This window comes from Paramisgurnus dabryanus, chromosome 1 (assembly GCF_030506205.2).
Source record: "Paramisgurnus dabryanus chromosome 1, PD_genome_1.1, whole genome shotgun sequence".
NCBI lineage: Eukaryota > Metazoa > Chordata > Actinopteri > Cypriniformes > Cobitidae > Paramisgurnus > Paramisgurnus dabryanus.
The window spans coordinates 16,247,362-16,274,221 of NC_133337.1; the positions used below are offsets into that span (position 1 = coordinate 16,247,362).

Here is a 26,860-nt window from a genome sequence, read left to right on the forward strand (position 1 = left end):
TCACAAGTCACCTTGTTGAATGAATTGGCCATCTTAGTGCATTTTTTGGCTAATGATAAATCAAAAAATGGCTAACATTATCATTCTTCTGCTAGTTAGCTGTGGTGAATTTGCTTTTTTATATTTTCTGCCTTTTTGGGGTAGTTGTGTGTACTGATTGTTGCAGTAATGTATCATAAGATTATTTTTCTAGCAGTTAGCTGCACACATGCACTCATAAAAGTATATGTGCTTCACGATGCCATAGACATTTTTGTCTGAATGAACAAGAGAAACCTAAAACAACAAAGGAGGAGGTCCCTGAAGTGACGTGTGTCCTACGACAACTTGCAATGTTGTATATAATTAACCTTATTTACACAGCACATTGGTCCCAGATAATTTCCGTAAAATTGACACAGAGCCTCAGGGCTGGGATGATTTGTACTAATAACACCTGTCTAAAATCGATTCTGAATCGCAGAGGCGATGTTTTGCACAGCTCTTTCATGTATTATGACTTTTCATTATCATTCTAAAATCACTGAGTTTTAATCGTTTATAACATGCATTTATAAAAGCAACACTCGTCAAACATAATCATTATAAATATATTTTTTTTTAAATCATGAAAATACTAGAAAAGGTTTAAAGCTCCAGTGTGTACTTTTTTTAGTTAATTCTTAGCAAAAACCCATGTTTTCTTCCAAAAGTATGTGCTCATTCATGTGTAATTACTTCCACCCCACTAATCAAAGTATTCTCGTAAGTGTAGAATCTGCTATTTAAAATACATACCGCCGTAGCGCTCTCTGGCTGAATCCATGTTGTGCCTCCATCTTTGAAATACATTCGCCGACGAGGGACATTCCTGAAATTCAAGCTCCGCCTTTCGCGCTTTCAGAGCACACTCAAGCTGGCCGCGAGCTGAAGCCTACGGAGGTTGCATGTGTAGGCGGTATACGTCATCAAGACAGTCTTATTTCAGAATATTAACAATTATAAAGCTGACATTTATTCTTAGTTAATTGTAAATTGATGTAATATGCTTATGACTTGCGAATGTAATGCTCAGTTAATTTAAATAAACCAGGCTTGATGACGTATGCAGCCCGGATATGCGACCTGCGTTAGACTGAATCCTTCGGCCGCACGCCGTGATAAACCTGCGATCTAATGCTTTGATTTGAAAGCCTGTTGAAGAACTATTCTCGAGGACATTAAAACAAGTCGCCAAGGAAGCGAAACAGGGATTTTAAACGACAACGCGACAGGAAAAACATCAAGACCAAAGTCAATATTGGAGTTAGTTTTCCAAGATGGGGCTCATTGGACTCAAGTTACTTTCTATCTTCACCACAGGTAATTCAGCATATTCGTTTACATCTATACAGTTTATGTTGTAAACTTGAAGTTTTATAGTTCCTTGGCTAACTATAGCATGGGTATGCGTAACACTTGTTAGTGTAAACTTTCATGTGGTTTAATGTCTTGGAACAGACACGCCGTCTCTCCGCCCATTTATGTAATCTGAGGTACTGAGATAAATGTTTTTCATCTTTTCTGAACTCTAACACAAACACACGGTGTACAGCGCTATTTTTAGCCTTTCATTGATAAAAGCGTCTGATCTGCGCGTCTTTCGTTTCATTTTACAAGCGTGTGAAAGTTGAGCGATCTTATTACCAATATCAGAGAAAGCTCTTACATATACACGGACATGTAACGTTTACTTAAACATAAGCATTGGACTCTGACATATTAGTTCGCGTCCATTTAAACCCGTCATTACTCTAGCTCATGAGTAAATGACAGGAGAGGAACTGGTCCACAGACCATCTCCTCAGTAATCTGAAGAGAAGCGGTCGAAAATGGACAAAAAGAGACGGATTTAAACACCAAGTGTAAACGTAATGTCTCTCTCTCGTCCACTTGTGATCTGATCGATGAAAACACATCTTAATACCAAGTTTAACAGCCCCTGTGATATTTTTCCTCGCGTGGATGAAAAAGGAGTGTCTAAGCTACGTTTATGATTGCTTTTTGTAACTTATGTGATTTTAAGCGGACATATCATGACAATCAGACTTTTTACATGTTTAACATAAATCTGTGTGCTTTGACGGATCACAGGCAAAGGACAATGCAAATTGTTCATTTTTTTTCTTTGCTTTAGCTACTGGAAGCCATGTTAACCTTGGCATGACAGGGCCACCGTACTAGGTAAAACGCGTTCCGAATGGGGGGGGGGCTAGAAACTAATAATCAGTTGGTTGTCATATAGAGCTTTACCGCTAGATGGGAGTAGATCCTACACAGTGGTGCTTTAAAAAACTGCTAAATAAATATGCTTATAGGCATTTCCTGAAGCAAGCTGTGTGTTTAAATGGTACTTTTATATTCAGTTTCTGCACGAGAGGGCCATCTGGCTATTGGTTGTAGTGGCATTTCACCATAATTCATTGAAAAGCATAGCAAGCAGAATGGCATATTAAAGGGATAGTTCACCAAAAAAATTAAAAATCTGTCACCATTTACTCACTCTCATGTTGTTACAAACCCGCATAAATTTCTTTGTTCTGATAAACACGAAGGAAGGTATTTTGAGGAAGATATTTTGAGAAATGTTTGTAACCAAACCGTACGTGGACCCCATTCACTTCCACAGTAGGAAAAAAGAATACTATGAAAGTAAATGGGGTCCACAAACTGTTTGGTTACAAGCATTTCTCAAAATATCTTCCTTTGTGTTCATCAGATTTATACAGGTTTGTAACAACATGAGAGTGAGTAAATGATGACAGAATTTTCATTTTTGGGTGAACTATCCCTTTAATCATCCTAGCCATAGAGCCTTCAGTGTAAACACAAAAACATTCCGTAATCGTTCTGGGATCGCTCCCGTAAAGGGGACCTAGGAACTTTTCCGTAACATTACGGAAAGCATTCTGTGTGAACAAATGGCAGAAACAGTGTCGTAATTGGCGTGCCCCTTAAGAAGTTATCGTTCAGCTCTTTGACACGCGGGGAATTAAATTAATATTAACATTCACGATGAAAAATGTATGCAAACTGGATTGAAAAGTGATATAGAAGCTCCTTACTGTCCGAGCAGAAGCTGAGATCATTCATTAGCATAATAGAACAGCGCATCATGTTATGATCTTATTATAAACAAAGATACACGCGCATGGTTTCGCGCAAGAGAAATCACGGATTATAAACAAAGTTCAGACGCTGAGGAAAAACCTACCAAGTGGACTTTAAATACGTAACGTGTCTTTATGGGATCTATAGGGTATGTGTGTGAATGAGAAAGTAACATGTTACAGCAGTGCGAAAGCCCCTTATGGGCATCTCTGTGTCGAACCTTTAAAGCACTTTTATATTTATAAAATATAATCATCAAATGGCATCAGTTTCTCAAAACACGCATTACTCTTTCTCTCTGTCCTCTCTTTGTCTGTCCCTCTCTCCCATCCACATGTTCCTCTTCCTGCTCATTTGCAACTCGCAATTCAAATACATCTCACAGAATACAGCTCTGTTGTCTGTACTTTGTGGCTTTACGGCTGTGTCTTTGTTGGCGTGATTGCTGCTCCTCATCTGTATGTGCATGCTCACAGTCATTGTTGGGGTCGTAATGACCACCATTTATGCAACGTTCGCTCATTCATGACAAAGACACATCGGTGTCCATCGGCATAGCTGTTCCCTCCCACCCTCTTTTACCTCTCAGTTCCACCCAGGACTCTCTCTCTGTCCTCTAATAAACTAATGTATTTTATTCTTTAACAGACCCACATGTCATATGTTAGGTAACCATTAACACTAGTTATGTGACCTTTTCACCTTCAGTCCAGGGTAAGGGAAACAGCCCTAAAGGGAAAACTTGTGCCAGATCACTTAGGTGAATTTTAACAACCAAATGTGCCATATAAATCAATTTTATGCTTTTAGCTGATTACAAAGATGTCAGATTTTGTCGTCTTTTTTCCATTAAAAAAGTTTGGAATTTAAAAGAAGCCAGAAAATATCTTACTTTACGTTGTTATCTTTCGCTTTTAAACAGGTGTTGATTCTTTTGACTGAGCTTTAATTGTTTAACTACTTGTGACACACAAGAACTCCCCAAGATGGCCCTGATAAAAGCAAGTTAACATTCTAGTCAAAACAAGGGCCATTCTACCCTAAACCAACACTGGTGTGTACCGCAAATACATCGAGGTGAGGACTGTGTTTAAGTAGTAACTTAATCTGTCTTATCTGTGTAAGTTAACATTCAACAAGCCTTTTCCCCACATGATGGGTGTCCTCTATAAAATCCTGGAGCTTTTTTTAGCCTTTGTGCTTTGTTTCACTGGATCAATACGGGTGATAAGACATCTGTCGATACCCAAACCCTCAAGAAAGATGGAGCCAGCTTTCATTTACACTGGTAAAATAGATTTTTCCAGAATTGTTTGATGTCTGATTCATGTTAGATATAAAGAAAAGACAGTTTGTAAATCATCACTTCTAGCTGGTTTCTTCCCCTGCAGTCGATGAGTCAAGCTTGCTGATACACGCAGACTTTTTAGTGGGGTGAGCTTCTGCCCGTGGGCCACCGTGTCTCATGTAGTTGACTATATAGCCCACTCAATACTACGGGACTCACATACCTGGACTTTGTTACATTTCGTTACCAAACTCTCTGAACTTGGGAAAGCTTCATACCCCATAAAATAGATTTAGAGGTCACGTGAAGTTTGTAGACTGATGACACACAATTACACACACTGCCATAAAGAAGTTTACGGTCACTTACTCATTCTTTATTTTTAATAATCTACTTTTTAAAATAATAATAAACTCATCAAAACTATGAAATAACACAAATGAAACTATGGGAATTATCTTAAAAGTATTTGCCTAAAATTTGTAAAAATGTCCTCTTGGCATTTTATCAGCCATATTATTAAGGTCTCACCCTGAGATGCTTTTTTAGGTAGTATTGAAGGAGTTCCCATCTATTCTGAGCTTCCCTGTCTTAATTATTTGGTTCATGTATTTAAATACATAAAAGATTGTTTGTAAAAATGCTAACTCTTTAACAGTAAGATTTTATTTGTTAACATTAGTAATGCATTAGCTAACATGAATTAGCAATAAGTGATTTGGTTAAATATGTTAGTTAATGCCAATAACAATTGTTTATGTTAGTTCATTGTGTATTAACTAGGGCTGTCAAAAGATTAATCACGATTAATCGCATACAAAATAAAAGTTTGTGTTTGCCTAATGCTTTGTCTATTCTTTGTAATTATAATAAATAGATTTTTTATTTATATAGCTAAATAAATAAATAAATAAATATATATATATGTGCATATGTAAATGTTTATATATAAATGCATGTGTGTGTATTTACATACAAAACAATTAACCACAGTGCATACACATATATAATGCAAAATAACTGTGATTAATCTTTTGACAGCACTAGTGCTAACTAATTTTAAAGGACAAGTTTGGTATTTTACACTTAAAGCCCTGTTTTCAGATTGTTTATGTTGAAATAGAACGGTTTTGACTGAAATTTGGACATATGATGCTGGCCCGAGAATTTTTGGGTGTTTGTTGTATCACCCCGCACCTCTACAATGGCTGCATAGGTGCACTGGAACAATCCTTCCTAAAATGCATTAAACCTTAGTTTACAAAGACGTGAAGCTCACCGAGTGGTCAGGGGTGTTCAACTTCATTGACTTGTTTTGTCCAACTTCATTGACTTGTATTAGATGTGCTGTGAGGTACGGTATTACTCCGTGCCGGGAATCTGAAAACAGGGCTAGAAGCATTGTTTATAGAAGTATTGTTCATTGTTAGTTAATGTTAGCTAATACATTTTGTGTAATTAAATCTAAGAAAAATAAGGCTACTAACCGCCAGCACTACATTGTATAATTTAATATGTTTTGTTAAATTCAAAAATTAGGTTTTGAAATGTTTTATGTCATGAATTTTCTTTGGGGGGCACTTAAGGATACACCATATACAGGAGGGGCCGCACATCGAAAAAGTTTGAGAACCGACCACTGCATTAAGTGATGTTAACAATCACAAGCATATTGTAAAGTGTTACCAGAAAAAAATAATATGTCGACGCAATTATATTTTTCTCAATACATAACTAATTAAAAATAAAAACCTAATATTAAAGATCCTTCAGATCTAAAGGTTTTTAAAGTCATGAATGCAGTATAGTGGCCCCAAATCATGCAACGGTAGTGTACTGCATATAACAAACAGATTTGCAGACTGTGTGTTGTGAAAAGACTCCCCTACTAATAAATTTAATCACAATATATAACGAAGAAGCATGTGAGAGCAGGTAATGTGTAGAAAATCTGTTAATGATTGCTGTTCAGATCCTGCACATGTTTGCAAAGCTTTCTGCTGAATTGTACATTTTTGAGTTTCCTTCAGGGCTGCTTTGAGTAAACGGATCTCATTTGAAATCATTTGTAACTGATTATTAATATGACATTTACATGAAACACTTTGCTCTAAGGAAATCCTTCTTACTAGTTGAATGATGAACTTTATCTTAGGTCTGCCAGTATGCGTGTTTCATGCAAGTAACTGTGTGTTGTGTGAGTAGACGGGTCAGGGGGGTGTAAAGTTGCCCGGCTGTGCTCTCAGATCTGCTGTTTGACATGTACACAGCAGCTGTAAGAGAGACACAGGCTTGAATCACCCCTAAACTGCCCAGAGCGCTCCATTCACTGTCCCCTGTCATCTAGATGTCATTAACAGAGAATCTGCACTCCAGGTGTTACTATCCTTCTACTTTGTCTACACATGACCCCGTGACCTCTGACATCACCAACATGCTCTGGCTGTCACTCTGTTTCAGACATAGGCCTACTTTGTTTAAAATAGACTACTAGGTTTAAACTTAAACTAAATTTGTACTAAAGAAAATGTGAGTGATACTTGCACATGCAAAACTCAGTAGCACATGGTATGGTGTTATGGCGGTTTGCCAGAGCATTGCTATGTGGCTACTAAGATATTTCAAGTGTCATTCGAGATATCACTAATGTCTGTAGCACAAACAGTGTCTGAGGAGTTATGCATTGATTTAATTTAAAGGTTTGTTCAAATCCCAGACCTTATGCTGAATAGTAATAATGTTGCCTTGGCAGGCACCACCAAATAGTTACTGTTTTGCTGGGGATGTTGAATAGACATAACATTAAGACTCAAGGTCTGGGTAGTTTAAACAAATTCTGTTTAGTCAATGTAGCCTAATTATAACACAGTCAGTGGAATGTGTTTTTGCAAAAACTTAAATTAACACTATAAAATGCTTTTTCATTGGCTAATTTGATCCTCTGGCTGTCCCTTGTGTCTATAGAAACAGTTATTAGATTACTAAAGCACACAGTCTGCACTGTTCTCTTACCAGTGTTGTTTTGGTGCAGCTCCATCATCATAACAGGCAAATGGCCTGTACTGTATCTGTGATACTAGCAATTTTGGTTAACCACAGGTTAGGATTTCTTTAGGATATGTTTGCATGCTCTAAAGACACAAATTTCCAAAGGATAAGGTTTAACGCTAAAGAGATGAAGATCAGACATCCTCCTCTTTACATTCCTGTGCTCTGAGAGCAGAATGTCGTCCGAGAGCAGGAAACCTGAACATTAATTAAGCTGAAATAACAGTGTGTGCTCCCTGTATCTCTGTTAAATGAGCGGGAAAGGAATTTGATTCATGTTTAATCTTGCACACTCATTTGAAGGTGGAGAGAGAAGAGAGAGACAGTGATGAATTTTCGAAACAGTGCCAAAAGGGACAAAAAAGATACAATAAATCTCAAACTTTGGGTCATTCTAGGATAGTTTACACAGAAATAGGACTCTGCATTAGAGGTCTTCACGGGTCCACTTAGATCCGAAAACCCGAGGTCTAACACAGTCTCACCCCATGTCGTCAATATTTGACGACACTTGACCATTCGTCATATGTTGACGCGAAGGGTATACCTTTCGCGTCATTTTTTGACGAACTGGGGACTTCAATACTATTACGTCCGTTGCATTCTCTTTCCTATTTTCTTACCATTTTCGCGTCGGTTTAGGGTTAGATTACGCGAAATTAAACAGTCTATGCGAAATTAAACAGTTGTCACCTGGCGTTGGGGTTAGAGAGTTAGGTACGCGAAATGAAACAGTTGTCACCTGGCGTTGGGGTTAGAGTTAGGTTTGGGTAGGGATGTCATTATGTAAATCTAACCCTAAACCGACGCGGAAATGGTAAGAAAATAGGAAAGAGAATGCAACGGACGTAATAGTATTGAAGTCCCCAGTTCGTCAAAAAATGACGCGAAAGGTATACCCTTTGCGTCAACATATGACGAATGGTCAAGTGTCGTCAAATATTGACGACATGGGGTGAGACTGGGTTGCGAGGTCCGACCCGAGACCCGATCGGGTTCGGGTCTAAAAGTTTCACATGTGCTTCGGACACGGGTCGGGTACAGTAATAGCGGCATCGGGTCCCGGGTAATTTAAAAATGAATGTGTTTTTTCTGAAAGGACCCGAGAAGCCCCGAACTCTCTCGCCTGTGTGCGTCAATGTCCTTTTCAAACCTCTCATCTGTTTGCCAAGAGCGCTTGCGACATTGTGTGGTTGTCGGAAGGTTCATTTTCGTTGAGACAAACATGTCAGTCAATTATAAATGTACATTTTAGCGGTTACGTTGGTGTCGTCGTCAGATAACAAAGTAAAACGAATGGAGCAGCTTGCCAAATTGGTTGCAAGGCCACCGGAGTTTCTTTCTGTCTGACTGCTGCGCGTGGGTCTGCAGAATGCACACACATCAGTGCCGTTTACATTCGGTTCCAGTTGGGTTAAAAAAAATTTCACTAGTTCGGGTCGGACTCGGGTCTAATTTTCTCGGGTTTGTCTCGGGTCGGGTCTTTCTTTAATTTTTTTTTATTTATGCACGTCGGGTTCGGGTATGAAGTGATTCGGGTCATTTCGGGTCGGGTACATTTCTTTGGACCCGAGAAGACCTCTACTCTGCATTGTGTTTTAAGGAGGGCATTTGTGAAAATATTATATACTTTTGCTTGAGCCATAAGGTTTTTATGTCTACTGCCAGTGGATGCTGGGAATTTATTTTGTTTGCTTTGATATAGCTGTATTTTTTTAGGAATGGCAAACCTATTATGACTTTTGATTCTTAGTGGATTAGAAATAAATTAAATCAAATAAATTCAAATAATTTAAAAAAAGAATAATTTTGGGGTACTGTGCCATTGATTTTCAAAAAAATTTGACTTTACGAATTTGTCGAATTTACATGAACACAAAATGAACACTAAGATTTTTTAAAGTATACCTTTATGTGTTGCCATGGGACATAGTCTGATTGAATCGCTGTGTTTGCACAAACAAATAATATTTATATTGATGTTATGACAATGTTAACCTAGTAAGATTTGCATGATATGCATCTGTTACTATCAATAAACTCCACCTACAACACTAGTCACACTTCAAAAGAAATAAATCAAATACCTAATACTTTAAATACCAACTTTCATTTTCATTTTTGTTTTGAAAGCCTGCAAAACTCCTTGCCTTATACTTCCATAATAAGTCCATCAGTGTAAACATATTTTTTGTCTGTTGTGTGGGATTTAATAACGTGTGTTTTGGATAACACTTTACAATAAGGTTTCATTTGTTACCGTTAACTAACAATAAACAATACTTCTACAGCATTTTACTCAGTTAACATCTGTTAATATTAGTTAATGCACAATAAACTAAAATGATCAAATAATGTCAAATTTTGTTGACATAGTCTAAAAGTAACAAAGATTAATAAATGTTGTTAAAATGTATCTCCTTGTCAGTTTATGTTAACTAATACATTGAATAGTGATAGATAATAGAACCTTATAGTAAAGTGTTACCCTTGTTATGCATTGAATTCAGGCCATTCTTTTAATTGAGATTGTAAATTAAAAGATTAAGATTGGATTTTCTTGTAAATCTTATGAAACTGTGCCCATACCCCACCTTGTCCTGTACAGTGTAGGCGATCTTGGAACATAAATTAAAGGCATTTTTCAAGAATTGCCTTCTGGGTTCTGAAGGGCTCGTCTGGAAATGGCATCTCCCTTAGGCAACCTTACTAAGATCTGAAAGACCCTTAGCTTTACCTGTAGTTTTAAGAAATGTCAAAGATGTTTGATGGTGTTCTGCAGTTCTTCGTGTTAAATTGAAGATTTTGACTATATTTTCACTAATATAGTAATTCTAATACAGCTTATGAAAAATTATACACATGCTTGTTTGCGCTGTGAATCTATAACTTATAACTGTGAATATAGCTGTGATTGTTTTTAGTCAGTACTTTACCTTTAAATCCTATATATGTTTCATCCTACATACTTATTTACTCTATAGGAATTTGACTGTTTTAGTCTGAATTTAATGTAAAGACACTTCGCTACACTGGAAAATTGAGAAACGTGCTATAGAAATGCATTTGAATTGAATTGAGTAACTTTTGACCATGCCAAAAATTAATAATCATCGCACAGTCTTACAAACAACTTCCTCAAACAGAAATCTGAAGCGCTCTTAAAGTAATAGGAAATCCCCCGAAGCATTTATATTGAATGGCGAAATGTAGGTTTTATAAGCCTCTTTAAATGGACAAACTCTTACCCAGGATTAAATGGCAGTTTTTCAATAGTATAGCTAGTCGGACTGTCTAACAGGTCAGGTTGTTTTGAAGGTGCATTTTAAACCAACTAGACCTGACCTGTGAGCTTAAAGTGGAGGTTCAATTCCTAGGGCTTAGATTTTGTCCCATCATATCAAGATCTATAATTCCCCAGCTAGAAGTCGGAAGGGGAACCTGTTCATGTGTAACCAAACACACTTTTCACTCTATCCCGACCCTGTTCTGCCGCACATGAAAGACATCTTTGTCCCTAACACTAAGAGGTTGGAAAAGCATCTGTTTTAGCCAACGGCCAAAAAGTGTGACATTACATGTGTTCAGTAGTGACCGACTACCGAGTCAGATTGGAGAAATATACTCTCAAAACCATCCATTCACAACAACAGTTAGGGATTATGGGAAAATTCAAGTACCCTAACTTAGATTAGCCTTACAAAAACTTGTCCGATTTATTTTGCATGCTTGAACTAGCATCCTTTCTACGATAGCTGGTCTGTAATTCAATAGTGTTGTTAATACTAATGTATGACAATGCCAGTATTAAATAGAGGAAAGTATTTGATTACAAAACTTTGCATCTTGGCTGCTCTATTTTAAAGTCTGAGCGACATGCTCTTGCTGCCGGGGTGTTTTTTGTCATTCTATGAGTGAAGAAAGACTTACATAGAAATGCAATACTTGGGCTGCCATCCAATACTTATTAAGCCGTGTATTGTGGATAATATTACATTAATTCTGATAAAGACAAAGAATTTTTATTATGGCTAAGTAAGCTGCAAAGAATTTGTCTTAGTGGTTTGCTTAAACAACATGGCTTTTGTTTTAGAAATAACTGAGATTTAAATTGTATTTCTGCTTATTTCAACCCTTAGGGGAGACAGACGCCATATTTAATTTTGGCCAAATGAAAATGAGATTAAAAATTAACAGCTTAGAGTCTGTTGTATGGGTATCATTCATGAATCATGAGTTTAACACATATCAGTATAAATAGTTTAACTCTATATTATGTAAATTGGTTACATAATGCATTTTTGATTGGTTTACACATGATTTGCAAAGACATTTGAGGAGCTCAGATGCAAAAGCAGCTAAACGCCACCTCCATCAAAAATAATATGGTATTAACTGAATGCTCTCGGCATGTATTAGGCCAGTTGTTCTCAAACTGGGGGGCCTCAAGATGGTAACGGGGGGCCCCAGTTTTATGACATTTTATAAAATAAATTAATTTATCATGAATTCTTTGCAATTAAACCTAAAACCATTCAATATGTTTTGTTTAATTAAAAGTTGAGTTTTAGAACAGCATTTTGTCATAAATTTTCTTTGGGGGGGCAGCGAAGGAATGCGCCGTACACAAGGGGGGCCCCACGCTGAAAACGCTTAAGAACCACATACGTTTATCAAATACTTTCCCTTAATTCAAGCCTCGGACCATTCAGAAATACCGGTTTGTCGGCAGAATTAATGAATATAATATTGATAAAAATGCTCATGATAAAAAAATGTATTTATAAGAAAACATATCAAACGCTTTTAGAGGGTTTTGCATCCTTATTTATATTTTATGAATGTTAGATTTCTTACTCTTCTTAGATCACATAATGTTTGCACAATTGACTACTACTACAAAGCATTTAACCTAAGACCGAGTCTTTCATCAAGTGTTTTGTTTTACCTGACCAAGGTCCATAGGACAACATTGTAATGTCAGAGCAAATGTGACATTTTTGCAAGTTAAAGTTAACCAGTCTTGAGAGGCCTTCAGGGAATTGTCGCAGTTTAGTCTTAGTTTAAATGTACTTTGTACTTTTTTGAACCTTCAGGCTAAGCTTAGCAAACATATTTACTAAATTTCTCTTGTCGTTTAGAGAAGGTGTCAAGGCACTGTTTTAGAAATGCCAACACCTCCTACAAGGGGGGATGGTTTCACCTCCCCCTGATTATACAGCCAATAAAACCATTTCATTCATGACCTCTGTCGCCTCACAACAGCGCTTGAAAACAAAGCTCTCTTCTTGAATGTTAACAACCAAACATGAAATCTTCCTCTCAAATGACATTTACATTAAAGCTGGTTTTGGTTTAGGATGGAGCCAGATTTTTTCACACAATGCTATTCTCTGTTTTCTAATCCGGAAAAATGATCTGCAGGCCACTGCAACCTTGGCCGGGAAGATTTATTATTTATCTCACGTTCCTCGTGATAAGTTTGTTTTGTAATCTTGAAGTGCAGAAGTGACCGCAGGACAAATGCATAAAGGCCAGTATTAGCAAAAACATTTCTCCTCCCTTACATGTTTGTAAATCATAATAATAATAATAAATATTAAATAAATAAAATTTTATTTTGTCTGCTCTACTTTTTTTCTTTAATCCAAAATATTTTACTTCCAAATAAAAAAATGGCACACTTTGCAGGTCAGTTTATTTCCTTCATCCGGTTTTGATTAGAACCTGGTTGTTCGGCTATTATGTTAATGGTTAAAACCTTATTTATAACATTTTGATGAAATAATGTTGTCTTAAATAACCTTTAAAACACTTTATTGTTGTAGTAAGATGGATGTGTTTAAATAGGAAGTCCTGCATACTACAAATCTTTGATCGTTGCTCGTTTCCTGTTGTTTTGGTGCGTATATCTGATTTATTGTCTTTGTCTGCTCTGGTGTTTTGGTTCAAAACAGAGCTTGGTTAATAACCTCTGATCTGGTCAACGACATTTACTTAAAGAGGTCAGAGAGGTCACGCCTGGCCAGACCAGCTCAGTTCAATTACTAATTTTATTTGTAGTGAGACTCGAGCTCACAAAAGAGGTCATCTGGGATTTCAGAACACACACAAACAAACAAACACATTTCTGTTTACTTAAAATGTCCGTCTGTTTAGCATTCAGTCTTTGATAACAGCACAGGCCAGCTCAGGTTTATTCCCACAGCCTTTGGACAGAACCTGCCTGCGTACGATAGTAGCCAGTGTAAGCATATATGTTTATATTAAAAGCCAATACATTTAGGCGACAGAGACCTCTGTCAAACTGTATAAATTATTTATTTGGTTCATATCTTTATTGATGATTCAGGAATATGTCCTGTGGGCTTCATCTCTTCAATCCAGATATACTTTTTATAAAAGGCGGGGGTACAGGTTTCTTTTACATGTCAAAAGGTTTCTCTTAAATGAATGCAGGTTGTCAGCGCTACTGGAAAGGTCTGGCTCATTGTCTGCTCTGTTTCTAGGTGTCGGGGACTCTTTAGGGTGTCTCAGGTCACACAACCGTTAATGGATTGACAGAATATATGCAAGCTTGAAGGGTTTCTGTAGTCCTGGTACATCTGAAACTCTTGCGGGTGTCAGACTTTTTGTTGACTGCCTATAGGCTCTCCTTTAGTATGTTAAGAGGAATCACCTCTGTGCTAATTGTTTGTCGGTCAGTGTCAGGTTAAACATGTACCCCTGTAGTATGGGCTCCATACTTGCCGGTTTAATACGAGTAAAACAATAATTGCTTGTTGCATCTAAAAAGGTTTTTTTTGTAATCTTCAATCAAAATAACTTTCTGTACCTGTAAAAAAATGTTTTAGCTGGATGTTTAACATTTCATCCTTTTTCATCTGATGCTTCTTTTTCTATGGCCCTCTTTGTCCACTCCCATTCACCAAAAGCAGTTGTCCCAGCATATGCCCCTGTGTCTGGTTGGTCAGGGTGACTTTACGGCCCTCAGTCATCTCTGTGATCCTAGGAATGAAGTTTCTATATGGGGACAGCCAATGCAACAAATGCGTCAGCATTCTGAAAATGCTTCATAAATGAACACACTTCCAACACACATGGAAGCACACATACAATATCAGGATTGTCCATTGGGATTATTTTGTAGCTCATAGATTTTTCTTTTAGTGGCAGATAACATATGAGTTCTCAGCTGATTATTTAAGTATCAATTTGAGTATTTATTAAATTCTTAGATGCTTCTCAAATTTATTAGAAGATTTGTGACTTTTGTTTGCAGACGTTAGCACCATTATAAATCTAAGCACAGTTTGAGAAGATCTCTTTTGAAACTCTTCAAGCTCCACACCACAAGATATTCAGGCTGAATTTGTGCATATTTCACCCTTATAACAATCTTAGGTAGAGTCCTGCTTGCCTTCGTGGTTGCACCGATTATCTTAACAAATTTTCCTGTGGTGCGTTAAGAGCTTCTGAATCTGCTTGGAAGCATGTCGGGGCTGCTTTGATCGGAAATCAGAAATCCTGTTGTGTGGGGTAGCCCCGAGGACAAACGCACACACTGTAGATTGTCACATAAATCAAAACGATATCCAATCAAAAAGCGAGCAGATGAAAGATAAAACCAAAACAACTACATGGTGCAGCATGCACAGTCCAAAGTGAGATGAACATTAGAGATGTAAAAAAAGCACTCCATTGTAATAATGACATTACTTTATGGCCGTTATTTGCCATGTTTGTTTACTGTGACGTCATGTTTGGACGCGAGAAACATCGCCGAATCTTTGCAAGATTTCCTGTGTTCTCAGCTGAGACTCGCATTGTTTGTGAAGTTCATCTGATTTTGCGTGGTGTGCTGTCATGACCACATAGCGTCAGTCTACATACTATAGACCCTTTTACAGCCCACATGATCAAATAGCCTACACGCGCATTTTGGCAACAGAAGTGGTGTTATTCCCCATTGGTTCTAACGTGTTAGCAACTCAGAAAGTTTATTAAAACAGTTTCCCAGCATCAAAATGTGTGGTTGTTGCATTTGGTTGCACTTATATAATATATGTATATATCTATCTGGCCACTTTGTATTTGGCCATCTGCTTACGTCTTCTATCCACTTCACTATAGTAGACGGATCTGGTAGCTGTGTTTTAAAAGTTGACAAGTCAACTTTTTAAAATAACTTTCTCTGTCTGTGTTACTTCACTGCTGATTCTTGCCATACTTCTGTTGCCAAACTGCACGCGCATACATTGCCATGTCATCATTGTGTACAAACGGTAAAAGGGTCTATAGGAACAAACGTGTTAAATCGTCCATTTTTTTTATCATGCTTCTTGTCTTTAAAAAATATTTTGGTGTGTACCTAGCTTTAGGAAGCACATATGAAATTAATGGTATATATTTTCAGGAAAAAGGCAGGAGTAGGGCTGGGAAAATTTTTTTAAGATTTTTTTTCTCCCCCTCTGCAGTATAGAGCAGTACATACAGTGTTTCCCAAACATAGGCTCTACTGGGCATTCCGCCCAGGTAAAATGGACCCGCCCAGGAAAAAAAATCACTTTACGAATTTCCGTATTTTCTGAACTCGACTGGATGACCCGTGTTTTGTTGAGAGAGCCTGTGAAGATGCACGCGTCATAAACTCATTATCCAGCGCATCATAAACTTATCATCCAGCGCGGCAAACTGGATCAACTGCAGCACATACTGAGGTAACTGAGCAGCCAGGGAACTACACTGCGACCAAAATGGTCGCATATGCTTATGTGCATATGTGTTTATAGCATCCAAGTTGGCTTCATTTTGCGTGCAAGCGTGTCCGTGCAAGCGTGTCCGTTCACGTGCTCTTCGTTTCTCAATGAATTGGGTGCGACGCGAAGCAAGCTCAGTGTCACATTGTATCCTTTCATGTTTCTGAACTTGAGCAGAGTTTTACCATTAGAGGTCTTTCTTCCCTGAGAGGACCCGTACGGTTCCGGGTTTATATTAGAAATGGTCAGTCTGGTCCGGGTCGGTCCTAGTTTATTACTTTGAGTCCCAAGTATGATTAATATTGTGTGTAAAACCCGATTCGACCGGAGAACTGCCGTGAGCGCTACCTAAAGCTCGAGTGAAGTTTCAGCGTGCCTCCAGTTTCTATGGTGATGACAACTGGCTCTTGTTGCGCCCACGCGCTGCATTTTCTTTAATCCATTTTTTTATAATCTAATCTATACTATTAATAGACCATATCTTTTCTAAAATCTAAAAAGTTTGCACAGAGATTGTAGCAAAAAGCAGTGCTAATGTCAAGCCCATTGCACTGAACGAGCAAAGCTAAAGCTGACTCAGGATATAAAAAAACGCTAAGCTGTAATGTAAAGTCTGTCATCAGGACAGCAAGTAAACTTTTAAATCTGAAATAATGAGTGGATTAAGCTTTTTTAATCGGCAAAAGAGAAATAGAAAGCAGAAGCAGTAAAAGTGCCTATCTCTAGAAATTATTACCATTATAACATCAGTCACATTTATAATCTATAGACCTGCACTGTCTTTTAATATACTGTACATAGTATTGTATATATTGAGTTTGATAAAAGGGGTCGTCAAATTGCTTCATATACCAGTGCAAAAACAGAAAGTGTTTTCGTGGTGCTTTGACAAACAGTGTCAGCTTTGTTCATGACAAAGAAAGTTTGGGGTGGTTAGATTAATGAACTATAATGTGAAATTAATATTAATGTTCAATTATTCAAAGTATTGTGTTGTGTCACACATTATTAGTTCTGTGTCACATGTATAGTAGACCATTTTTTGTCGGTGGATTATAATGATTGCCCTTTTCACCAGCTACCACCACAAGTAAATTTCAGATCTGTGGGAAACACTGACATACATTTTGCATTCGCCAATCTTCATTCCTTCCCAATTTTTTGTTGATGCATTTTAATTAAAAATAATAAATATATATTTTAAAAATATATACAGTTTGCAATTATTTTGTTTTAAATGGGGTCGGGGAAAAAAAATCGATTCGAATCGTAAATCGAGTTTTTTATAAAAAAATCTCAGATTTTTTTATGGGGACGAATCGCCCAGCCCTAGGCAGGAGACTATAAAAGTTTCCATTAAATATAATTTCTGTCTAGTAGAAACAACTAATGCTACGTACACACAAAACACGGGGCATCGCATTACACGCTCTAGATTACTCACGGTATTTAACTTCGTGTCATGCAAATTTTTCGCTGGAGTTGAATATTTTAAATTTTGGCGTAGCGCGTTTTAGGCGAATAGCTCGTGTTTTCGTGGCAAACGCGACACTCAAATCCTGTCATTCACATCGCCCCACGCGAGCATGTGTTTTAAGGCAACTTTGCATTGACTTTGTATGTAATCTACTCGCGCAAATTGTTGAACTCGCGTCTGGTGTGAACCCACAGTAAGACATTCGAGTTGCATTCATGATTTTTCCTTATGTAGAAAAGCCTCTGTTTCCTAATATCAACTATCATTATGTTAGTTTACTTACCCAGCTAAATGTTTAATAACCAATAATAAGAAAATGAATGTAAAGAATATGTCTAAATTGGAAGATGCACTACAGTCTGAATAAAGAGCGCATCAATCTCATGTGCATTGGCTGCTTTTTTATAAAGGTTAAGTATTATCGTTGACAGTCTGTATTGTTTTTAAACAGAAGGTCAATTTTCCTTCCCAAGGGCTCTTATAGCCCCTAGTATCACACCATGAGGGAAACATTGTTTACACAGAGGGTGTGCTGTTTATGAAGGGCCCTGTTACCCACAATTCACCACTGGATTCAGTTTGGCACAAAGTTTGATTCTTGTCTGCACTGACTGCAAGTGTAAATGAGGTATTATTACTGCGATGACAACACTGCGTGCCATTGGGTTTTGTAAGCCAGCTTCTTTCTCTTTCTATTCCCTTAACTAAAAGGAGTGTGTCAGCGTCCTGTTATCCATTATCCTTCTTCCAAAACCACCCACACACAAACACACTGACTCTTGGTCGTAGTGTCATGGTGACTGTTAAGGTCTCTCAGTCATTCGGCTTATTGTCTGTACGTTTGGCTCTGAATCGCACTGAAGTCAAATGCTTTGGGTTTCTTTTCGTACAAACTTTGTTTCAACCGTTGGCTGTGACTTTAAATAATTCAGTTTGAGTATACCTTTCTTATCAGTGAAATCTATTTTTGTTAAATGTTTGGATTATGTCAAGCCATTTTACAGTTTTCTCCCAAAGTTCTCCATTGAAGTCCAAAATTCTCCATTGAAGTCCATTGAAATTCAAAATTGCATTTCACTTGGATGATATTGATGTCAAGCTAACTAAAGATCCACTTGGTCAGTCTATGCCACGTTTCCTCCAAAACGTATGTGAAAGTGACTTACAGGAAAGCTGAATTAAAAGTAAATAAACTATAAATATAATAAAATCCGGTCATTCCTGTCGTATGGGATTTAAATAGAAAGAGGAAATCTAATGAGGGTGAGCAGTGAATGAGGGTATGGAAGGATATTAGTTCCCTGAGGAGATGGGGATAGCCAGGCAGGAGTTAACCTGCTCATTCATTAGAGGTTAGTACCATTGAACTATGACCACACGGTTACCAAGATGCTAAGCTTACCCACCCCCAACCTTTTACAGACACTCTCTCAGCAGTCCTTGACTGGGTTTCAGAATTGTAGTGCCAGGTATTGACAGCAATTTTAGGCAATTGACTCAAAATGTTAAAGATCCAAAAGGCATGTACATCTATGATAAAAGCAGTTCGCCTAAGACAGTTGTTCATATCAAAATGATTTTAGTGAGAAAAGTTGAATATTTAAGCATATGTAGCGAAATTTTAACCAAAATAAACACATCCCACTGATCAATTAAAATATGGCTGCAGATTTGTATCTACGCACATTGGTCTTTGTGCGAATAGTAACAAGTTACGCTACAATCAGTGACAACCAAGTTATCAATGTGTTATCAAATATTCTTGTCTTGTTTAAGATAAAATTACTGTATTTTAAGATAAAGTAACTTGTTTGAGTTTAGCTGGCAATGTAATGGCATTTGGGATAGGAAGAGGGTTCGTCAACTATGAGACTATTTAAACTTTTCTGTTAAAGTCAAAACCTGACGTGTTTATAGCTAGCTACCTGAATGATAGTACATCCAGTTTAAGGCCAAACATTTGTGACTTCACTTGTGTAACGCATTTTTCTAGCCTAATAGTTTGCAGATAGTTTTCTTCTTCAAAAGTCACCCATGTACCTTCTCATAACTCTGAGTGCCAAGTGTATCAGTTGCAATGTCATTAGATCTCTCTCTCTCTTTCCCTCTCATTCTCTCTCGCCACAGTGGTGTTTGGTTACGGACATTGTTAAGCCTGGTTACTGATAAACAGGGTGCTTAGTTACCAGCCCCCGGATGGTTGGCTCGTTTCAAAAGCAAAAAAAGCGTTGCCGGGGGAAAGCAGGAACCTGTGTACGTTTGAAAAAGAGAGCTTGTTGTATCAGAAGGCAGCGTGAAGACGTTGAAAGCATACAGTCAGTATTGACCCGCTGTTGCTTGGTTGCCCTCAGTCTGTTGGGAAATGTCCCCATAAATTGTAATGATTTGCTACGTCCACTGCTGACCGCTTTATTAGAAGCAATGGGACTGCTGCCATGAGAGACATTCACAAATGCGTTTGTTTCTGACAACAAGTACGCCTCTTAAATTTGTCATTTGGGCTTGCTGTGGTGTGTATAATTTGCTTTTTGTGCTCAACATGAAGAACTGACTTAAACAATGTAGCACACATTTCTTATAATGTTAGCCGACGTAATCACCCAGACTCCCTAGTTTTGTTTTTCTGCTGCAAACTTTTCATTGTAATTATTGGTAATTTCAAGGTCAGGTCTTTTTTTCTTGCAATATTTTAAGTTTCTGGCTGCCTTATTGTACAAAAATTCTGGCAATCTATTTTGTATCATAAATCATCTACTCTATGTCGTTCCAAACCTGTAATTCCATCGATCGTCTTTGTATTTTTGATGAAACTTGTGACTGCTATTCAACCGACACTATTCAAGCCCAGAAAAGATGGAAAGACATTGCCAAAATGTCCAGGTGCCATCAGTCGTTCAAACTAATATTATGGCGTTTGAGAACGACTTTATTCAAAAAAAAAGAAAATTCTCATCCTTTGTCGTTTGCATGCACGTTCACAAGCAGACTATGGCGCATGTTCCCACTGTACAGACACAAAATAAGTTGGCATTTAATTTGTGCATTTATACGAGTATTGTTTGCAATGTTTGCATAATGGCTTAAAGGTGCAATGTGTAAATTTGAGCTGCATCTAGTTGCACCCAACGGCTCAGTCCTCTGCTCACCTCTCGCTTTTGAAACATATAGAGAAGCTACGGTAGCCGCCACCGGACAAACATGTCATCGTCGGAGACAACTTAGTAAAAAGTTTGTCCGTTAAGAGCTGTAGAAACATGGCGGCACAAAATGGCGACTCCATGTAATTTAATAAACACATAACGGTTCATAATAAAAGATCTTTATACACCCCTGCTAATAGAGTTTTGTATATTATTTTGCATTTCTGTCAAGAGATCCTTCTAAAAATTACACACTGCACCTTTAAATAAAAATAGGAAAAATTAAATACTGGCATGCGCCATAGTCTGCTTGTGAACAGTGGCAGCCGGTTACTTCTTTGTCAAGGGTGCACGATGCATGCTAGTCAAAACATGTATTTAGCCCCTCATGTGTGTGGCTCGTCATGTCAAAATATGTTTTCGGTGCATCATGTGAACCTATATGGACCACCTGTCATGTCAAAACAAGTGCCTGCAGCAGCTGCTTTAAAGGGGTATATGATAAAAGAGATGCTCACATTTGCTAGTACTTTGTGAATGTCTCTTTTATCATAAACCCTTTTGATGCGTGTGCAGCAGGAACATATTTTGACATGATGCATGATGCACATAGGTTCACATGATGCACCGAACACATATTTTGACATGACGCGCCACACTCATGACACTCCATACACATATTTTGAATTTGCGCCCCTAGGAAGAGAAGTCACCGGCCGCCATTGCTCGTGTACGTGCACTCAAACGACCAAGGAGGAGAACAAATTGTTGAATATTTAGTGGTCTACCTTAGCAAACATGACTTACAATTGAAGTGCAAGTTAAATAGGCTTTATAACTTACTGGGCCCTCATTATAAAATATGTGTATGTGCATGTACTTCATGAAATGTTTCTTCATTTTTTTCATCAGAATGAATCCCCAGATTACATCATAAAGCTGTAGGTCTCTGAGACCGCTGCTCTGATGTTTTGATATTTTAATTGAGTTTCCCCTAAGCCCCTCTCTTGCCTAGTTGGTGCTCTGCTCCCGTGGAGTGCTTTAAACCCAATTTACCATCTTGGTAACAGACATCCATCCCAGCCCCTTATACCCCCAGTTTCACCACCCCTCTATGAAAAGAACAAAGATTACAACACAAGGGTTTGGAACTGTGGGGGGAACTGGGTGGATTAAGGCAAAAAAAAGAGCCTCTGTAGGGCAAACCAGGTGCGTTTTATTTTTCCAGCAAATCGTGATTCTTTGCCTGCATGCATGTGGCACTCATTCCTGAGAGTTTATTGTGCCAGATGGATGCTGTTACAGGAAGACTAACTTGTTAACTGGGCTCAGTTGTGTCATGTTGGAGGAACTGCAAGATGATTTGTGATTTCAATAATGAGTGAAGAGAAAAAACTAATGCAAACCAAAGCTTTGATCTAAATACTTATTAGCTGACTTGTAACCTCCTATCCACATGGACCATCTGTCATAAAAAAACCTTGTGACTAAATGCATTCTGCACAGTATAAGAAACAGTATTTGAGCTGTAGTGGGTTATATGGATATTTCATGCTTACCAACAATTTGTATGTTGCAGAAATACTACTGTTTGCTTTGAGATGACCTTAATTTTCCTGCGGTGTAGACAAAAACGTCATATAGTCTAACATTAGAAACCATTAGGAATGCCATCATTCACCTGTTTATGAGCACCGTCTGGCTCTAGTCTTCATAGCATTCAGTTGGAGCCCAGGAAGATGAGCGCATTCCTCACACTTCTAATACTTCACTTTACCCTTTTCTCTCTTTTATTTTTCTTCTAACCGGTGGATTTTTAAGTGTTACAATAAATCACTCAAGTCTTTGGCCCACTCAGGGTATGAAGACTTTTGCTCTTTCACTTCACAGAAAAGCATTGAAAGACAAAAAGACAAGTTTTCTTTGAGGTGAATTATTGGCTCAGTTTATGGTAAAGTGCTCTTGAAGTCAGGCCGTGTTGCCACATGTCGTCGTCTACCTGCATGGGAAGTTCCTTTAAATGGAAATGGGAATAAATTGTTGAAGACGTGGGGCGTGAACTAGAATGACAAGAAATCAGCTCACAGTTATTGCATTAATCAGTGCCAGTTTTTTTTGTAGAGGTTAAAGATTTACAGCACAAAAACTCTTAGGGAGTGTCTTTGGCAGTACATTTTACTACTAGAGGGGGTTTTCTTTTAAATAAGAAAAAGTTTCTTAATACATTAATCTTGGTAGGCGTGTCATGATACACAATTTTTGGTAGTCAACTCTATATACCACTTAAATGTTATAATGGTTGATAACACATTTATTTTGATGCCACATGTAAGCTCACAAATATCACAAAAAATATGTAATATTTTAATAATAATTATTATACCATAAATTATTATCTTTATTTAGTAAGAATTGGTACTGTAATTTATTAAATTCAGTTAAAGGAACAGTATGTAAGAAATGTATATCAATTAATCATTAAATGGCCCTGAAATGTCACTAGACATTAAGAAATAATTTTCATTTCAAATACTTATATCACTGACAACAGTGGTCTAGCCAGGATATTATCATTTAAAAAGTGGAGTTGCAGCCCTCAACTGATGTTTATGTTGTCGTTTTGTATATTGGCCACCAGCTGTGTGATTGCAGTACCGGTTTTAGCCACACGTTTTGTGATTGCAATACCAGTTTTTGCCACAATCCTACATACTGTTCCTTTAAGGTATTAAGTTGTAACTTTTTGTAAAATAAAATATACAAGCAAGTGTTCAAAACTGGTTTTGACTTTGCAGGTAAGACCACTTTGAATTGATTTAACTTGCATAAAGTGCATAAAGCAACTTACATAGTAACTCATTTTTTTATTTTTATTTAAATGTAAAAATATGTTTTAGTACTATATGACAAGAGTCAAATTAAAACATTTATAAATTAATTTATTAGGCTACTTAAAGCTGATGCTGCCATTTATTAATGCGTGTGAAAAATGCAGAAAACAATCAGAACTTACCTTTTAATACACAGATTACGGATAAATATGTAGATGTGTCTGGGATTTGTCATAGGATTGTTTGATTTTGGCTGATTCACACTGCCTGTGATTTTCTGGAATCTATGCGTGCATTCACCTTAAAGACACTGTAATGATGTACATTATAATGTACACTGCAAAAAATTTCTTTCTTACTTAGTATTTTTGTCTTGTTTTCAGTAAAAAATATCAAAAATATTTCTTAAATTAAGATGTATTTTCTTGATGAGCAAAAATAATAATAAAAAATATAAACTTTAAGTTAATTAGTGCCTAAAACAAGCCAAACAAATCTGCCAATGGAAAAGAAATATCTTCTTGAACTATGTTTACTTTTTTGCTTGTTTTAAGCACAAATTTGCTTAAATTGTATATTTATTGTCTAAAAACTAGACTTATTTTACTACTAGGTCATTTTGCTCATCAAGAAAATACACCTTAATTTAAGAATTTTTAGATATTTTTACTAAAAAACAAGACAAAAATACTTAGTACACTGTAAAAAATACTTTGCTGCCTTAAATTTTTTTTGTTGAATCAACTCAGATTTACAAGTCATTTCAACTTACTATTATTTATCTTGACTAGAGATGAGTTGTTATAACTACAGGTGAGTTGTTATAACTTATAAATTTAAGTTGACTTTTCTCAACTATATTTTAAAAGATGTGACAACTAATTTCTGTTGACATGACTCGTAAATCTGAGTTGATTTAACAAAAAATTTTAAGGCAGCAAAGTTTTTTTACAGTGTATTTGTCATTGTGTACTTGGTGAATTTTTTCCACAGTGTCTTAAGTTTGCTTATGATTTCCAATCTGAAAAACCAAGCGTGTGTATTGTTTTCTTATTCAATCTTGATCCAGCACATTGCATACCTTTCCTTTAAGTTGCCGAACCATCTCAGCTTCAGCGTGGAAGTGAAGAGCTCCCTGATCCAGTTTGCAGACATTTTTTCATTGTGAACGCTGATATGTATTTAAAAACCATGTCAAAGTGCTAAATTATAACTACTTTGTTGCAACGCCACACGTATCCTCATTACAACACACCCTTACGCATTGTTCCTAGCTTTTGTTCACACAGGACATGTTAGGGGAATGTTATGGCCATACCGGGAGCTATCCGATTCCCAAGATCATTTCCAGAATCTGTTTGTGTTATTCTGTAAATTTCATGGCAATTTTCTGGATTCTCTGTCAAAAAGGATTAAAATACATTAGCTTGTGAAATAAAAAAAAAACAATCAGCAAGCTCCTGGCTTTTTGCTTATTTCATCTAAGTTGATTTTTCACACAATTCATAGCCTTTTTGTTAGTATCCTGTGTTATCATGGGTTCATGCCCACAGGAACAAAGAGAAGTGTTCATGTCTACTGCAGACAGAGCCAGAGTCCTGTCAGTATCTGAGCAGTCGTCTGCAGACAGACACGTTCCTGGCTGCTAAACTACCTTCAGATATGAGAATCCCTCAATATTGCAAATATGTGCTGTGAATTTTTCTTGTAAAATTCAAATCTGTACAAATGGATAATAAACAAATACTTTAATGATACTTTGCCATTTAAAAAGGATGTCATTTCTTTGTTTTGTTTTTTTTCAATTGGAGCACCAAAAATGTGATTTTGTTTTGTTAACTGCTTTCTCATTTGCTAGTCACTTTGGATTAAAGTAACTGCTATATAAATAAATTTATAAGTAAATATATGCAGCACAGTAATGAGAATTTGGGTTCGTGTTTAGGGGAATCGATTCATGTGCAGTGACAACTTTAAGTATAGGGTCTTTACATAACTTTAAATGTATGTTCATTCATTGTAGAGGTTTCTACATTCATCTGAATACGTGCTTTTCCAGTTCTGTCTAATTAGTTTAAACGTTCACAACGGTACGAAGTTTGCAGTTGTCAATTTATTTTGTGGACTTTCTCTGTCAGCACTCACAACTAAATTTTTTTATCTTATACTGCATCTTGCTTCCTGAAAGCATCTTCTTCCCTGAACAACTGATAGCCTTCGTTGACTCTTTTATGTTAACTTAGGTGTTGTTTTGATTCAGTCTGGTGCATTTGTCTCGGTATCACATCTAGGAGTTTTTCGCCGGAGGGCATGTTTGAATCGCTACATGCCACACTACTGTATCACCTGTTGAGCGATTCAACAGGCCAGATGTTTATTTAATTTAAAATATCTGATTACAGATCATAGAAAGTATTTCAATAATCTGTACTGCTATAATGACTCTTTGATTGCATTTGACAGGCTCTTTGACTGACAATCCTGGCTATTTCAGGTGGAAGGTATCTGCTTGCTTGTGTGATACATAGATATTGTTTTAACGGTCAAATTAGATCAGTGCTTGACACTTTAACTCTTTTCATGTTGCCGGTCATTTCAATATGAGTTGGTTTTTCTTGGTTAGGTTAAAATACTTGGTTCCCTTTCAATACGGTTCACTTCGCATTGCGTCAGTTTGCTGACGCTATGGGGGAAACTCCTGTTTACTCCGTGATTGAAGCCTATTGGTTAACGTCTGTAGAAAATACAGACCAATGACGTTTGAGCCCGCGCGGGGGCGTGGCACACGTCCCTATATAAGCCGGTGAAATACGTCAAGAGCTCATTACTTTTCTCCTTCAGCGCGAACCTTCTCGCTGCTCCGAAGAAGAAGCCCTTACTCGCCGTCGATCCAAGCACTGCAGCGGACTACAACACACCAGCGTGTTCCCCTGCCGCTTTCCGGTGAGCCTACAAAGAGTATCTAAAAGAGCAGAAGCGCGTTGAGATAATGTCGCTTCGGCATTGCGGCTCCTGCCGAGCCCCTTTGCCCGTGGAGGATTTCCACAAAGAGTGCGTCATCTGTCTGGGTCCTGCCCACGCCGAGGCCGTACTCACCGAGGCGGGCTGCGCCCACTGCGAGCTCCTTCCTATCGCGGTGCTGCGCTCCCGCCTCGAGATCTTTAAACGGAAGGCTTCCCGTGCTCTCC

General features: G+C 37.4%; 1 protein-coding gene across 8 annotated transcripts in view; it reads left to right on the forward strand.

Annotated features, from left to right (window-relative positions):
* Window positions 1-26,860, forward strand: part of celsr1a (cadherin EGF LAG seven-pass G-type receptor 1a) — a 97,131-nt gene that overhangs the window by 4,497 nt on the left and 65,774 nt on the right. The gene's annotated exons all lie outside the window — the stretch shown is intronic.